Genomic DNA, 19,142 nt, shown 5'->3' on the forward strand with positions numbered 1-19,142 from the left:
CAGACAATGAGCCTACAGGAACATTGTGATATTTAGACATTTGTCAGACAGCCTTTTTCTGTTGTGACAGCCAAATGAATGTTATATATAGAGAGACTCTCACAGCAAGATAGACATTCTTGCCTGGTTTCCATTACTATGAATACAACTGTAAGACATTTCAATGAGTGGGAAGCATCCACGGGTGCAGAGAGTTGGAAAACATTCAGACATAAAGTACCAAAACAGTCAAATGCTTGCAAATCCAATATGCTCATTCATAATGATTCATTCTCTATTTAAAACACATTTTTGAAGTCTAGGACAATCCAACACGTACCGTTAACAAAAGCCTTTTACTTTGACCTTCTCACAGATGTGCTTAAAAAGAAGGAATATGGAATCTAAACTTTCACAATTTACAGTTCTAAAAGGTGTTTTTGCCCCAGTGCTTCTATGTGAGACAAAAATTAATGGAAATCATCATATCTTTACATCTTCTGTAGCTTTTGTTCTGATTCTTTTTATTCCTGTTCTGTATAAAGTTACAAGACTTAGAAAAGCAGCTGTGCAACTTCCTACATAAAAATAGTGATTCCCAGAATTGTGGGTTTAATTTGATTAATGTTCTCAGCATGGGTTCCATTATATTCAGCTGGAAATTCTTTGAGATCTTTGGATATGACAAATGTGTGTGAATTTTAAATTTCTGAAACCAAACAACGATATGGTTCATGGTTCATCATTTACGACAAAATTTTGATAATTTTTCCCTTCAAACTTTTAGGAAGGTTAGGACATAAACAAGTGAACCTTCTTCCATACTGTGCTCACCATACCCTGCTTCTGAGAAGAGCTGGTTTGGATTACTCTACCCTAAGAGAAGTATGCTTAGCATATTATTTTTCACTTTTGACTCTATCTAGTGAGATAATTGATAGAGGGAATATTTTGAGGTGTGCAAAGTAAGCATTTAGAAAGAAAAAGAAGCATAAGAGGAAAACAAGGAATATTAACACTCTGGAAATATTTGTTTTGTTAGCACTGTCCTGAAAAATTTTTTAATATGATGGGCAACTCCTGAAAGTCCTATAAAATGTATGAAGAAAATATTGTCAGGAAACTTGGACTGTGTTTTAGTTTTGGAATTTTATTGAATTTGTGAACATATTAGTTGTGGCAAAATCACATTAAAATTTATTTTGGATGTGACCACATAAATTAAGCCAATTAAGAAAAATGTGGGCAGAATGAGAAAACTGTAATTATTTTTGAATTCAAACCTTTCCATGTATTTTATTTTTAAGAACAACATGTTCACAACAAACTCCTTTCAAAGTATTTGGGGACTTAGAAAATGGAAACATATTACTCCCAATATTCTAATCAGAGTAAGATCATTATATAACAGTGTGTGCAACTTTTCATGACCTTCACATTTTTAAATGACTGCAAACAAAAATTTTAAAAGTTAGTTCTCAAAAGATATTTGAATGCAAATACATTTCCAGTTTCTGTAACTAAGTATTGCCTTTTATTTTCAACAAAGTCATAACCTTTCCCTAGTTTACAAATGCACTTAACTTTATTTACTTCATTCAGATACTTCAAAAAAACTACTACCAACCTAAAAAATACATAAAAATAAAACAATGTAAGAAAAATATAGAAAAATAAAATATGGAAATGGCCAAAACACTTAACACATACCTCAGAAAACAGGGCCTCTTCATGGCCAATAGCCATGTGAAAACATGATAAACTTCATTGGTCATCATGGAAACGGCATTTACAACAAAAATTTGATAAATTGACGGGATGTCTAAAATGAAAAAGAAAGATATTACTAAGTTTCTGCAAAACTATGTGTAATATAGTGCAACACTTTGGAAAACTGGTAATAAACTAAAACCAAACAACTATAGAATACAGTAGTTATAACTCTACATATATACATATTGAAATTTAATTCTACACCCAAAAACATATAAAAGCATGTTCACAATGACATCAATAGCAATAACTTCAATTGGAAACTGTCAAAATGTCTATCAAAGATAAAATGAGTCTGTAAATTTTGGATTATCAATACTACAAAAGGTTAAACAGCTATGAAAACAGAGGTAGGCCAATATGCAACAATATTAGTGAACCTCACAAATAAAACTTTAAGCTAAGAAAATCAGACTCAAATAGTGCATCTTTTAAGAATTTATATAAATTTAAAAGACAAATATACATTAAATATATGTTTTTAAAAAGTCAGAATAAAGATTAACCCTGCCAGAGTTTGTACTGATTATGTTGATTTTATCTGAAAATTAATAATATGGGTGTGTTCACATAAACATTTATCAAGCCATACACTTATGATTGGGGGAGAATAAAAGGTATCTTCACTAAAAATAAAAGTGCCCAAAGGTGGATTTATACCTGGGAGAAACCTCAGAATCTGTGTAGACAGAATTATATTTTGGAAAAACTTATATGAGCATCTTATGTTGCTATGTATGACAGAATCCCACAGACTAGGTAATTCATAAAGAACAGAAACATATTTTTCACTGTTCTGAAGGCTGGAAGTCCAAGATCAAAGTTCCTGCAGCCTTAAGTTTCCAGTGAGAGCTGCATCCTGAAGAGGGAGCAGTAATGTGTCCTCCCTGGGCAGGAGGCATAAGGGGGGCAGGAGGCATAAGGGAGCCAGGAGCAAGTTAGCCCAATATTGCCTGTAGTCTCTTTTATAAGGATCTGAATCTCATTCAACAGGGAAGAGCCCTTGTGGTCCATGTCCCTTAAAGGCACCATCTCTCTGTACTAGCACATTGACAACACATAAATTTTGGAAGCACACATTTAAACTATAGCAAGTAAGATCTTTTAGCTGAATTCCACTGTCTTTTGACTTTGACTTCCCTTCTTTCTCTGTCATTAGCATGGCTGAAGGCATTTTGAAGATCCAACTAAAAGGAAGTTGAGGTCAATAAATTCAGTTTGTTACTAGCAGGGTAGAGTTAGGTGATTTGCAGTCATGTCCAGGGACAGCTACATGATTGGTTACTATCTTTTCATAAAAATGGCTTCCAGGAATGCACCCAGGACCTACAGGTATTGTGAGATAATGCATGAGGCCAAAGATGCCAAGGAGAAAAGAAAATGTCTGTTATCCTCAACACTGGAAATCTACTGCAGAATAGAAACACAGATTGACTGCCCCAATCACAAACTATTCTATGGAAAATTCTTCCAAACACTCAGTTTGTAAAATTTTAAGTGAATGATTTGTTTCTTTCCTGTCTACTCAAAGTGGAAGTTCTCTCCTGCCAGAAATATACTTTCTAAGGCAGAAAGTGTTATTAGGTAACAAACATACTTTTATGGGTATTAAAGTAGAATTTATCAGCATTCCTGTGTTTGTAGAGAACAAACTTTCAGCAGTTCTAAAAACAGTGAGTATGTCTCTGTGCCACACTCTAGGTTTATACACCTGGACTGTCAATAATAAAAACAGATTCTGATCAACCACGGTGCCAAAAGACTGAATTCTCTCTCTATTCCTTCTATGGAAAACGACATTATAAGATTATTGTTGAAGACATGAAGAGAATGGAGGCAAAAAAATGTAGGGAAAAAGGAAGATTGGCAATAAAAACATATATGTTTGTTTCCTGAATTTTGTGATATATCTGGTATTTACTAAGTTTTTGTTGCTGTAATTTAAAATTTTGTTATCTCACTATCATTATGCATTTTGTACCATTTTTATATTTTCAGATTGTACCTTTTTATTTTTTAAATTAACTCCCCCAAGTAGTTACTATTCTGGCACCCACAAAACTCAAATCTGCTTTTGTATCCTTACTTCTTTGTCTTACTAAAACCTCTCCTTTCTTTTGCTTTTCTTTGACTTTAGCTGCTCATGCAATGTCTACATGTACCAACAATTACACCGTTATTATTTCAATAAATGTTTATTAACCAGCTGCAAGGACATAATAGGGGTGTAGGGACATATATTTTGAAAATGAACTTTAAATTATTGATGCTTATCCAAGGGGTATTAACACAAGAGCCTGGGAAGTACATGAACCATACAAAGTCAGTTCAACTTCTAGTGGAAAGCAAAGCCTCTTTCTCCAAGCACACAGCATCTCCTCTGTGTGAATAATTTAGAGCCAGCACTTTGGCACAGACTGACCCTTGGTTAAAGACCAGTTCCCTTATTAGTTGTATAGTTGTTACCATGGATAACACCCCAAGCTTCAGTTTTCTCATATATAAATAGGGATGGTAGTGGAATTAGAAAATTTGGAGAAGGAGAGGGGAAAATCTTTCAGAATTCATTATGTTTTATTTCCTCTTCACTTGCAAAGATTATTGCAAAATACTTAACTCAGTATATAGAATATTAAAAAAAATTAAGAAATACTACATAGTAGTGGGATCATTTAAAATACTGTACTTAAAAAAAATAGCACAAAGTGACTTCAAAATTGTTTGGTAATTATTCATGATGTTTTATAAAATGTCTATGAGCATAAGTAATCCATGATTTGATACTATTAAGGCAGAGATCAATACTTAATAATAATAGTAATTTTATTATTATTTAATGGAAATATTTTTTTAAGCTTCACAAAAAACTCTGAAATGTCTCAAATTACAGGGAATTCCAAAATTTTTCTGTTTCTCTTGCCTTCTTTTAAATCCAGATTCAAGTATTGCACTATTGAGTGTTTTTGTGATTTCCTAGTATTCTTGGCTAATGGTAAAGGCAAATAAGGAGAAATTTTCTAAACAGTCATAAATACTTGTTAACTAAGTGCAAAAAGAAGGCATGAGGTACTTATGGTTTAATTAAAAGTAAACAGAACAACTACATTTGAAGTCCTTAACTGGTACGTTACTAGTACAAGCCCTGGAGGTCAAGGGCCAGCAATCTAAGCCCTGGAAAATCCAAAGCCAGTGGAGGCATCCTCAACCACCTACTGCTTTGTCATTTGTGACTATTTACAGAGCTTTTACCTCAGCATAGCTTTTATGCTCTTTATGTGAGAAAAAGGATAAAAAATTCACATTGCTCTCCATGGTAAGTATTTTGGATTCTGATAAGGCAGACGCTCCTTGGGTGTATGTCAAAGAAGTGACAGCAGCAGTACTCTGTGTACATGCTCTCATTTCCAAGTTCCAACAGGAAAATGCAAGGTGCTTCTTTCACATACCTTCTAGAGTCACCCCTCCTTGTAAGTATAGAAACAAGCATATGAGCAAAATGCAAATGTATTATAACTACTTTTTTCCAACTTTTTAAAGTCTTATTAAAAAATATATAAATCCATATTTATGTTTAGAAACATAAACAATTTACTCCCTTCCTCCTTTTCTTTCATTTCACAAAGAAAAGAAATAACAAAACTCTGACCATTCCTAGCACATATAAATTATTTTATCCTTATGGTAATTGTTGAAGATATATATTGCTCTAGGGCAGGATTGAGGGAACAGATGTTTAAGATGCAAACTTTTTCCTTTAAAGTTCTGAGATGAGAACATTAAATTATTGATGCTTATCCAAGGGGTATTAACACAAGATTGATTTCCCTTTAACTAAGAGAGCTATAACAAAAGAAAAAAAAGATGTGGCACCTCTGAGAAAAATAACTTAAGCTTCTGACCCTAAATTGGGCAGAAAGCAAGAGCACCAGCCCAAAGGAAGGCAGCATATTATAGGTCTTCCAAGTCCAGCCTGGGTGTTGCCTTGCAGCTCAGGCTTACTATCAGTGAGATCCCTCTCTCTTCCAGTCCAGGCAGCTGCAGACTCTCTATAGATCTCAGCAGATGTTCCACAACAGCAGGAACAGGAGTGCATGTCCTCTGTCCAAAGGCTATCTGTAGAGAAGGTCAAAGCCCCATCTGTCCTGAGGTTCTAAGCAGGATTCCTCATGGATCTATCTCATCAAGTGTGTCTGGCCACTGGTGGAGTAGGCCATATGTGCAAAAACAAATCAGGAATCCTTTCAAACTATAATACTAAATTCCAAACATAAATTTACTTTTCAACATTTTTTTATTAGCATCTATGTTTAGCATACTCCATTATAAAAAGATCATTTTATAGTGGTTAAAGTTATATCCTCCATGTATTAATTACTATATTAGATAATATATGGTAGCTGAAATAAATTACAAATTGGTATTTGCTCATGAAAAATAAGAAGGAGTCTGAGATCCCACAAAGCTGTATTGACTTGGGAGCCTCTTACAAGTACAGAGGAATGCTTTGACCTATTCTTGGCCATGGTGGCAAAGAAAAGACAAAACTGGCTTTGAACAGTGGTTTTGATCTCCTGATGTCAAGTACAATGTAATTTTCCTTATACTTTTCCTAAGTACCCTCAGAGAACAAAATATAGCATAATTTGAAATATCTCTCACAAGAAGTGAAATGCTAATGAACTGTCTCCCATAAAAGAATAACTACTAATATTCCAAATATTCTCAGAAGTATAATTCACTGTTATTTAATGAATGACCATGAGACATGACACAAGGCACTTCATATACATGCCTATATTTACTCTGGATACAATCTTTCAGGTAATGTTAATACAGGTAACAACTACTATAATTTCATGCTTCCTATATTTTCACTACAGACCAGAGAAGTTATCACCTTCTCTGTTTTTCATACACAACACTAATTGTGAACTTAGCATAAGTTTAAAATATATATGTAAATTATTTTTCATGTTAAGCTAACTTCATATTTCATGTCACCAAGTCTGATTTAGGGTAATGGAAGATAATTCTATCACTTTATAACTCTGTTTCTGGTGGCTATTTATATGTTCTGGAATTTCCCTGAAAGGATCTAGAACTGGATATGGATTTTCTGTCTCGTAACAGATTTTTGTCTCTTGCAAAGTCCCAAAGAGTTTACTTTAAAAAGACTCAATTTAGAAGACTCCGCATTTAGCCAAAAAAACTCATTAATCAGAACATTTTATTTAAAGTATGATACCTTCTGTGGTAGCAATCTCCAAAAATTCCCTGCTTCTTATTTGCAAGAATTAGATTGTAAAATACACTGCACTTCCATCCTAGGTTCATTCTCATTCTCTCTCACTCACTCACATCCTGTACTCTGGGGAAATCCAGCTGCTTATGTCACAAAAGCCCAAAGGAAAAACCAGGTGGTGAGGAATTGATGCTTTTGGCCAAGAGGCTCATGAAGGAGTTTTGAAGTGAATCTTCCAGCCCAGTCAAGCTCCCAGTATATTAGAACCCCAGTTGACTGTTTGATGGCAACTTTAATTCAGACAAGGCAACATCTACAGCTGTGGAAGGTCTTCTCCCAGCACTGAAGAATTTCTTTTTCTCTGGGGGAAAGGAAAATGTAAAATTCATAAAACTAATATGTAATCAACTAATGAGAGACCTATGTTTTCTGTTGTGTGTGTGTGTGTGTGTGTGTGTGCGCGCGTGCAAAAGAGAAAGAGAGAGACAGTATTAGAGGCAGATTGGGGAGGAACATATAGGAACTAATGATAGGTGTCAGCATTCAGGTAATCTATGAAGACACCACAGTCAGCATTCTTAGAAAACACAAGTCCTAAAGTGCCGCAGTCTGGCTGCAGCAAAATAACCGGGGGGTGACGAGCAACTTGTGTACATTGATACAGCAGGAGTGGGAGCCCTTTATTGTAGGACCGGAGGGGTATTTATACATTCCACACAGCTTATCTTAATTAACATAAAATAGATACAGCAGTCAACCAATAAGGAATCTCCACACTTAATGGCTTGCTGGCGTTACTTCACAAACCACTCCCTCTGCAAAATGCCAGGCGCCATCTTGACTTGTTTACAGACTCTAACATTTCCCCCTTTTGTTTAATTTAAATAACGACCATAGTGGTTTTTACACAAACACCATAAATAATCTGCTACAAGCAGAAGGGAAGGATACAAAATGCCACAATACCAAGCCAATTGATGGCTCCATGCAAGAAGGCCTTGGAAAAATTATACCAGCAATGACACCGTTAGCAAAGATACCGAGTTACAATTTGTTGTAGATTTTGTGCCCAGCCAGGTTGCGGCACTAAAGAAGCAGGAAGAGGGTAGACATAGTGGCATGTCATAATGGCATGTGGGCATGGGGCATGGGTTGTAGGATGGCAGTGGGGATACTGCAGAAAATAGCAAGTTTGTCTGGGCAGTCATCAAGAGCCAGGGGTAGGAGGAGGATGAAAAATAACATGAGAATTCACCTTTTACTTCCAAACAATTATTAAGAGGGAGAATTTTTATTGATATTAATCACCAAAAGAGGTGATTAGAAGCAAGAGTGGGAGGGCAGAGGAGATTAAACTTTGCCATGGCTACTACATATTTTCTGTTTCCATGTAAACTTCCCATTGTGGATGTCTGTTGTGTAATATGAGAGAAATCTTTGGCTCTAAATGTCTCCTCCCTGAAGGCAGCTTCTGTGCATTCCTCAGTCCTGAAGCAAAAGCAGTTTCTATTATCATTTCATGGATCTCAAATTCTAATTGGTCCTTTTGGAACCAGAGCTCCTGTTCCCATGGGATTCTCATTCTCACCTCTTAGGGATGGTTGCATCTGACCTTTAGCTACTTTTCTTTGATTTACAAACAAACATAACACCCAGAACCATTTGCACAGGCACATGCCCACAGTAGACTTCACTAAAGGTGGCAATGCAGAGGGGCTGCAGCAGCAACACATATTATTTAAACTAAGATCTGAGATTTCCTTGTGGTTTGGTAATGTTTTTTTATGACTCAGAACAATCCCACCATCTCTCTCTTTGTCTTTCCTGCTATGTTACTTAACCCAATTTCTCCTTCTACCCCCAACAATTCCAAAGTTCAGCTCCCCATAGCTCCAAACCAAAACTTAGTTTCAGGCCTACTTTTACATTTTTAAAATCCAGACACTGATAAATGTGTTCTGTTAAACACTGTGCCCTTCACTTTGAATCTCACCCACTCTTCCTGTCATGGATATAACCTATGCCATCCCCCTAATCTACTCTATGGCAGCAGTGGCGGCAGCAGGCTCCAGTTAGTTTGGTTGGTTGCTTGTTTCCTCTGACGCACCTGGGAGTGGACTTAGTATATTCTGACATAACATTTTTAACTCTTGAAGGTGATATTTATTTAAGTGGTTTGGGGAAAGCTATTAGATGTGAATGAAGTTCATACTGCATGACTGATTCCAATCTCATATTCTAGCTTAAATAATTTTTGCCCACAATCACTTCAGTTTTCAGACAATCCTAAGTTGCACACAGTGTTTTCTTAGACATGATCTCATCTTATCCTCATAATAACCCTATGACTTTAACAGAACAGGTATTATATCAATAAGCATTATGTCAGAGGATAGCACAGAGAATTCTAGTGTTAACCATTGAAAGGCGTAAAAAAAGAACTCTAAGGCTGCACAGAGGTAGCTACTACACACAAGAACTACTAACCCTTAGGGCTTAATTGGAGGAAGGGCCCATAGAGGTTGAGTCAGTCCTTTGAAGCAGTAGCCTTGGTGTCTCTGAGCACAGAGGGATCCTTTTGGGCTGGGATAAACAGACCTCAAAGATGTAATCTGCAACTGGTGCTGGCTTCTGTAGCCAGGAAAGATGGAACAAAGCTGGTTTACAAGTGTTGAATAATATAAATGGGGACTCAAAGACTGCTGTCAGGTAAAGAAGCCCTAAAAGTATGGCATATAGGAAATACCACAGGAAGTCCACAGAAAACAAGAAGGAAGAAGTCAGTCCTCTCAGTCCATCCAGGCTTGAGGTCTCCCTTTAATGTTTGCTATTGGCTGAATCTAATAGACAGCCAGAGAGCAATGCAAAAATGTAGTGTATAGATCCCAGCTCCAGGATATCAAAGTCAAATGCACACAGGAGAATTTGAAGGTTAAGGCCAAGAACTAAGTAACCAGAAGAGAAGGTTTCTTGGCCTTATATTACAAAAGATGTGATAAAATAAAGTACCTAGTAAACATAATCAAAATATCTTGCTAAGATAATAGTTGGTAAGTGGCTAGAACTTGTTTTCAGATATTTTCATTATAAGTGATTGGCATTTTTATTATACATCATTATCTGGACCCAAAGAATTGAAATATCTCACCTACATACTTACTTCAATGGCAAAAACTAAAACAAAACAAAATACCCCACTTATTTCAAAATATCCATTTTTGCATTTCTTCTCTAGGTCATGTTGCTTCAAAAACATCTCTGGTAGATGAAGGGAGGTCAAGTGACAAGGAAGAAACCTAGGTTGGGAGGGGTAAGGACCTTCAGGCCACAGTTTATGGCAAGAGAGAGCTAAAGTGGCAAAGGGAACAGTAAAGCTGAAAGCCTGATCCTTTATGAATTCATTCATTCATGAAACTATGATTGTACATCTAACTCATTCCAAAAAGGATTTTAGGTGATGGTGGCTCAGAAGGGAATAAAAATTCCTGTTCAGGCAGTCAACATTATCTAGCAAGGGAGATAAATAATAAGTAATATAAATAGTATCTATAGTGTGTTAGAGAATATAGAAAAATAAAAAAAAAACAAGGAAGAAAGATAAAATATATTGGTGTGATTGGAATTCTCTATTGGGGTTGGTAGAAAAGTTCTCATAGAGAAGATGACATTGGAGGAAAGACCTGAAGGAAGTAAAATGTGAGCCATGTACCTATTTGGGGGACATATATTTTGGAGGAGCGGTATATAGGAAGATGTATGGTGGAAGAGGAAGAATGAAAAATCCAAGTGTCAGGAGCAGCACAAACAAGAAAAGTAACAGGAAGTGGTCCAAGACAAGTAAGGAAGGACCTGTTCCTTTAGGGCCTTGTAGGAAGCTCTCCATCACAATACACTGTATAGGGTGCTGATTTTTTATTTGCTACTTCTCCCTGGAGAACAATTTTATATTCTTCTTCCTTGACATCATGTTAGGAGCTGTGGTAGTGAAGTGTGATCACATATCACATATGTCCCTTCAGACAGAAGCAGTAAGAGCTTGGATGTGGTTCTCCAAGTTCTCTTTTTCCTTTTCCAGGGTGAGTAGCTCTAGTGGCCTAGTTCTCAGAAGGCAGGTGATACAAGATCAAACTTCAGGTAACCTGAAATGAGCATCTATAAAAGGAGGAAATCATCCCCTGGTATGGGAAAGCAACCAAGATCTTTAATTTGTTACTAGAGTGGCACCTGGACTATTTGAGTGATAATTACTCCTGGTTATGTGTAATCACTATGTAGGCCTCACTTTGTTATGTTCTACTTTTTTTCCTCAGAGCACTATTGAGGTTAAAGGAACATGGTTCACTGGACTTGAGAATGCCTTAGCAGTTCGTTAGTCATTCTTCTCAAAGAATGTAAATCAGATGGTCAGTGATGCATTTAATTTTTTTTTCAAAAGGAAATCTTTAAGTTTTTTTTCATTGACTATTGGCCACACAAGTTACTAGTTAAAGGAAGAACTCAGAATTTCATTCAGAAATCATTGCATCTTTAAGAAATGTGATGCACATGCTTTTTTTAATAGAAATTAATGCTGTATATAGTACCTTGTTGTATCAATGTGGAGGATCAAAGAATGCAAAAGGGAAGAAAGGGAGGAGGAGAAATCCCATCTACCATCTCCTTAATGTAGTGTCTGACCTGTCAGCTTGCCACCTCACAGGCAGCCATCAGCCCTGCAATCTCTTCCCTCAGTCTCCCAGTATCTCCTGTGTATCTTTGTATACACACCAGCCACTCTGTTTTCTGTCACTACATCCTGGCTACCAAACACATCAATTCATCTATGGAATAAATAGTGGAGAAGAAAGAGGAAAGTTAGGATTGAGAACATTTTAAAGATGATTATATTAGATACCAAATGATACTACTCAAATATTGGCCTAATATCCTGAAAAAAAAATCACCATGGTCTTCTGTACCACTGTCAATATTCTGAAGAAATTATCTAATTTTATTTTATAGCATTTCCTTAATTACATAATACATACCTTAAGAATTAAGAACCTGCCTCATTCACTTTGGCATCCCCTATATCTAACAATGTCATTTAGGTGAGCACTGAAAAAAAACATCTGTTGAACTAAAGTAAAAAAAAAAAAACTAAACAAGAACAAAACAATTGTATCCCTAGGAAATGAAGCTTTTATTTGAAAAAAAAAATCATTAAAATTAAAGTTGGGTTTCTCCTCTTTTTCTCTTATTTAGGACATGAATTAGCAGTGCTTTCCCAGATATATCTAGACATTTGCATACATATGGCTGTATATATTATATGGAGATATACAGAGGGAAATGTATATGTAATTTTAGGTTGTTTATATTTCATGTCCTTTTCTGTATTGTAGGGAAAGTCAGCTGTAAGAGTGAATTGATTGTTTCACCAGACATCTCAATTTCTGTACCTTTGATTTTCCTATCATTTAATACTGAAAGCCAATATATTCTTAAACCCATAAACTTTACTTTATTTACTGAATTTCTTTACAATGTAGCTGAGGAGGAGTATAGAGGGAAAATAATATGGCTAAGATGTTATTATTAGTATATACAGGAGCTGTCATGTAAGAATGACTAGAATGTTGTTAATATGACTTTAGAAGAATACGCATAGCCTCTAAATGGTAACATAAATTACATCCAGTGTTCCTATTGGTGTTGCTTGATGCCATTACTGAAGACAATATAAATTTTGCACTCTACGTTAGCTACAGCCTTCAATAAAGATTGAGCTTTCTCACACTGTTCCTCCTATAACAAAACTAATTAGGACATTACACCAGTGACAGCTAGAATCCTCAGGATGTTATGTAATCTGCTGGGATTCAGCACTATTTTGCCCCATTAGATTTTTCTTACTCAAAAAGAAAATCCTGGATTTGTTATTCTTTGACACTTTTACAGATGAAACATGAGCAGCATTACATATATGAGTGCACATCTTTCCTGTAATTTCAGCTTCACAGATTTTTATTGAATAATGAATTTAAGAGAAAAGGAAAACCATTGAGACACAAGGAAATTCAAATCTACTAATTACATAATTTATTCCTTTGGAATAAACCACGATAGGCCAATAATCAGGAAAATCAGTGGCTTTGAAGAGGTTGAGGATACATATGAATATTTTTCATTGTACCTGGGTTGCCACAATAATTATAGTTTACTTTCAGTTTTCTTCAGCTAATAGTTTGGAAAAATATAAACTAATCTTCTAAAATGTGTTTTCAATGTGATTTCTTAGCATCATCCTAGTGAGCTGAGGCTCCTTCAGTCCTCGCTGAATTTTTGTTGTTTGGGTGGTTGTTTTAATTTTCCTCTTTCTTTTCCACTCTCTCCTAGCAAGGGCATGCAACTGAATCTTTTTCCTCCAGCAAAATGTGACTTAAAACTCCTCTGCACAGAGTGACATTTAGTGAGGGAATTATATAATAGATACCCATTGTTCCAAGAAAAAAAAAATAGCTTTTAAGATAGGAAAAAAATCCATAAAATCTGGAATGATGAATTAACTTGGATAAGAAGATACACAAGTAAGAAACAAATTACTCATATATTTTGGCATTCACTCAGATTCACAATAGCTGGAAGGGGGGAAAATGACACAGTGCTGTCTCATTTCCAGTTTTAACCACTTGGGGAAAAGGTATAGAAGTTTGGCCAAACTCTGAAAATAAGTCTTACTTGCCTCTTCCTATTTATTAAGTATGTCAGTCACTAACAATAATGTTTCTTATACTGGTCAATTTGCCCAAATATGTATTTTTTTAACTTTCTATCTTTCCAAGCCACATTATTCTTACCTTTTGAATAATATGATCAATTCTGAGACTTCAGTTAATAAATATTCGTAAACAGCATGAGACAGTGGAAAGATTGTGGGCTTTGGAATTTTGATTGTTAGAGGATGGATTTCTACTTACTCACTGGATAATCCTGCAAAGCATATATCTTTTATGATTCATTTAGGAAGTAGAAGCAATAATACCTTTCTAGTATGAGATAAAGTCTAAAAAAAATTGTCCTTTAGTAAATACTTAAATATTATTATTCTTTTTCCTTCCACTTTACAAAAGATCTTAGGGGCTTTCTTCAGAATGTCTATAGAATTTTTTTTCTTCTATGTAAATGTGAATTTCTTTGCTATCCTTTATTATGTTTAATTTACAAAGTTCTATATTTAACAAAGCTATAATCACTTGGACTTTTCTCTCCTCTGCTATAAGGCACATGTCTTGTTAAAATGTTTGAGAATGTTTTATTTAAAAAAAAAGAAAAAAATGTTTAATTAAATAATTTAAGTAAGATATTTCAATGAAATATTTTTATTGCATATATTTGACTATACCATGATTAGAATATATCACTTGAAACATAACAGATATATGCAATAATAATCTGATATATTACATTTATAGTTAATCTCATCATTAGAAGTTTTAATTGAATATCTCTGGTAACTAGCTACTTTTAATCTATTGAGTTTTCATTTAGATGAAAGAAGGAAAAAAGAACAACAAAATAAACAAAAAGAAAGAAGGAAGAAAGGAAAGAATGAAGGCTATTTTAAGAGACCAGAATAATTTTTTTGAAGAAATCATTGTATTGATTAACTCAATACAACTTTGAAGGAATGTATTTATTAAACTTTAAAGGAAAGGATTTTATAATTTTGGGTGAATAACTGTATTTTTATGAAATGTTCATAATTATTAATAGCATTAGATTTCTAAATGCATTTTAATCTATTTTTGAAAGTTTCCTAAGAGCTGTGTTTGCTTGATTGCAACTGAATTAATTCATCTACAATTTTCTCCCTATTAAAGATTCTATCATCTGTAAAAAAAATTGGACAAAATTAATTCTTATTTCAAGCTTCAATGTAATCCCAACTGAAACATTTCCTATTTATTGTATACATTTCTCCTTTGCAACCTCTTGGGAATCATGGTCTCCATACCAATATTTGTTGTTTAACAATTGATTAGCATTAAACAATTTGGATGTAGTCACGCACTCCATCCAAAAGTGAGAAGTAGAGACAGCATACCTTTCCCATGGTTATTCTGGGTTTTACTTGCAGCTCTAGTTTTATTTGCTTTCTGACTTGAGTTATATAATTTATTATCTCTAATTCTCTGTTTTCTCTTCTGCAGGATCTATGGTTAATGGGAAAAATAAGGTAATGCTTCACACAAGTTGCCAAGGTGGAATGAAAATAATGGTACATTATATCTGGGTGTCTTTCCTGGGCCATCCAGACATTGTCATTTATATATTAGATAGTCATCTGTGCACTTATTTCCCTATTTTGAGCACTGGTAATTTTATCCAATGGAAATATTGCCTAAATAATGGTCAATTGGGTTGCCTATTTTTAGATTGGAATTAATGTCTCTGATTCTACTTGAGTGGATCAATTCTTTGTTATTACACAGTAACAAATATGAAACCAACCACAAATTGATTGCATTCACTATCTGTAATTATGGATAGAAAGAAGGGAGCCAGTTACTAATGTTTATCAAATAGTATGTACTAAGCTCTATACTTCCACTTAATCCTTTCAACATCCATGTGAACACGGGTAGCATTCTCTTGATTTTCCCCATGAGAAATAAATGAACGAAAACAAAAAACACCTAATGCTTAGAGAGGGTATATGACTTGCTGGGATGATGAGATAATCTGTCTTTGTCATTCTTCAATGTGTTAATTAACAAAATTGATTTGTCTCCAATAATTTGGATGTGATCATGTCGCTACTGAGAAGTAGAACCAGCATATATACCAGGTGGATATTCTGAGAGTCAAAATAACTGAGTTCAAATTGAAGCTCTGCTGCTTATTTGCTTTCTGACTTGAGCCATATAATTTATTGTCACGAATTCTCTGCTTACTCATGTACAGAATCAATGGTTAATGAATGGATGCTCTGACTTTTGGAAAAGTGATAAGGTAATATTTCACATATCTACATATGTATAAAAATACTTCATAAAATTCAAAGACTATACCATGTGGTGGGTCAACCTATTCAAAATGTTTAATCAATAGGTACAAACATTTCTTGCTTTGCATGGTAGTAAAAGCCAGAAAATGTGCTAGTAGGCTGAAAAGACAAAAGGCAATCTTAGCAATCAATGGGAATATTTATAATATTTTTTCTATGGCTTGAAAACTCATTGTGAAAAGTTAAAATCTTGTGAGTTCAAAAGTATAAGGAGTCCCTGTATGTTAAAATACACTCTTGTATATCTATAAAGAACAAATAAATTTTTTTGAAAAGCATGATGTTAAATAATGCTGCACAGAAAATTTTTAAAGTATAAGGAGATGAAAAAACATTAACATTTCATTAGTACACTATACTTTTAAACACTGCAACATTGAAAATTAAAAATATTTAATTTTCTTGTAGAAACTCATACTGAGTAGTTTGAACAGTGTTTGCTTTCTTCATATTGGATGACTTTCAATATAAACTGAGAATTTTTTCTATGCCTTGGCAAGTTGTCGTGATCCTTTCTATATTTGGGCCGGGTTCCAACATTTTACTCTTTGTACATATCATAAAATATTTCCAATAGTTTCTTTAATATAAGTTTTGGCTGCCATCACTTCCCCTTGGACAGGATCCTTTTCATCACAGCCTCTTTCCTCATTTATGCCAATAAAATTTTCCTTCAGTTCTCTGGTGACATGCATAGAGTGTCACAAATTAGACCATGATTAACCTCCAAGGGGCTACCTCCTTCTTCTATAACGTCATTTACATTTGATTCACATTCCATCCTTAGGTTTACAACTTCTTTTTCTTTGCTACTCTTTTGTCTTCTTTGGCCAATTTCCTCTTTTGATTATCCATTTTTTATAAAATGTCACATGGGTTCATCATAAGAAGACAAGGAGACAACACACCCATACACTTTAGTGTCTGTGTACAACCCAAGTAACAGACTCACCATGACTAATCACTGGCATACTCTTGAAGAAGTAAAGTGATTTGTCATTGATCATGATGTAAAGTGGTTATTTGTAGACGAGTTTGTGGATGGAATATGTAGCTGCAAAGCCCTTTTTTGTAATAACTTGCATTTTAGATAGGATCCTAAGTGAAATTTGGGTTATCTTTGGAGACTTTCGTTATTTATACTAAGGTAATTGAAATGAATATTTATCAAACCGAGAAAATGTCTGTTTGATAAGCTGTTTGATTTCAAAAGTATGTATGTAGCTTTTTGCTCTTCATAATCAGCCAAGCTAGAATCTATATTACACAATAAACATATATTTGAAGATTTAGATATTGACAAATGCTGATTTATGGCAATAAGCTAATAGAAATAATTATAGAATCTATGACTTAGTTAACTTCAGTACTAAATCTAGGCCTATGACCTACTCAGTATACTGTCTCTGGAACTCTGCAATCACTTCAAGGCATGCAATGTATCAGCAAAAGATTCTCTTGGACTTAATACTTCCAAAATTTCCTTTAAGCTCATAGATTTGAAAACTTTTTCTGAGAGAGTAATCAATAAGAATCATTGAATATTTTCTATGGGACATATCTGTTAGACATTACACATTCAGTATTTTGAAACTTGAACCGGAGGGATATCTGTTGGACATTAAACATTCATTAATTTGAATCTCAATCATAATGCTGCAAACTAGGCATTAATCATTGTCTGTAATTGTAGTTAAGAAAATAAAGGCCTAGAGTCATTGGGTAAATTGTCAATGTTAAACACTTTTGTCTTAACTTGCAAATCCTAGCTCTGTTCTCTGAGGTGATGCTTTCCAGTTTGAATAAATATTCCAAGGAATACTTGAAGATATACCAATACATAGATTCAACCTTAAAGGTCAGAATTAAAAGCAATTCTCCTTCATGAATTAAGAAGCATGATTAAGCTTTTTTAGTTCTTTGTATATCCTGGAAATTAACACTTTATCTGAGGGGTGGATGGCAAAGTTTTTTTCCCATTCTATAAGCTCTCTGTTCACACTCCTGATTGGTTCCTTTACTGGGAAGAAACTTTTTAGTTTGATACCATACCATTTATTTATTGTTTATTTTATTTCTTGTGCTTTAAGACCAAGTTCCTCAACAAGATTCCTCAATTGAAGTGTTGGGTTTACGTTTTCTTCTAGTAGGTATAGTGTTTAGTGTTTCTGGTATAATACCTAAGTCTCTAATCACTTTTAGTTGAGTTTAGTAGGTGGTGAAAGATAGGGGTTAAATTTCATTCTATTACATAGGGATTTCCAGTTTTCCCTGCACCATTTGTTAAAGAGGCTATCAAAGAACTCAATCAACAAATGGGCAAAGAAAATAAACAGAAACTTTTCAAAAGAAGAAATATAAGGGCCAACAAATATACAAAAAAATGTTCAACATATCTAGCAATTAGAGAAATTCAAATTAAAATTGCACTGAGATTTTGCTTCACTCCAACCAAAATGGCAACTATCAAGAATACAAGCAATAATAAATGTTGGTAAGGCTGTGGGGAAAAGGGTACACTCATACATTACTGGTGGGACTAAAAATTAGTGAAACCGCTCTGGAAAACACTATGGACATTTCTCAAAAAAAAACTAGTAATGGAACAACCATTTGACCCAGTTATCCCACTCCTTGGTTTTTACACAAAGGATTTAAAATCAGCATACTACAGTGACACAGCCACATCAATATTTATAAAAGTTCAATTCACAATAACTAAACTATGGGATCAATCTAGATACCCTATAATAGATGAATGGATAAGGAAATTATGGCATATTTACATAATGGAATATTACTCAGCCATAAAGAATGGCTATGACATTTGCCAATTCCAAGGAAACAAAGGTCAAATGTTCTCTCTGATATCTGGATGTTAACCCACAACAAGGGGAAAGAGAAGAAAAAAATTTCAGTGGATTAGACAAAACAGAACGAAAAGAAGGGAGCAGGATAGGAATAGGAAAGACAGTAGAATGAATCTGACACAACTTCCCTATGTAAATTTATGAATCTCAACATCATGTACATCCACAAGCCTGGGATCCTAATTAGAATAAAATATATTCCATGTTTATGTAAATATATCAAAATAGT

The sequence above is a fragment of the Marmota flaviventris genome, chromosome 13 (assembly GCF_047511675.1).
Source record: "Marmota flaviventris isolate mMarFla1 chromosome 13, mMarFla1.hap1, whole genome shotgun sequence".
NCBI classification, from domain to species: domain Eukaryota; kingdom Metazoa; phylum Chordata; class Mammalia; order Rodentia; family Sciuridae; genus Marmota; species Marmota flaviventris.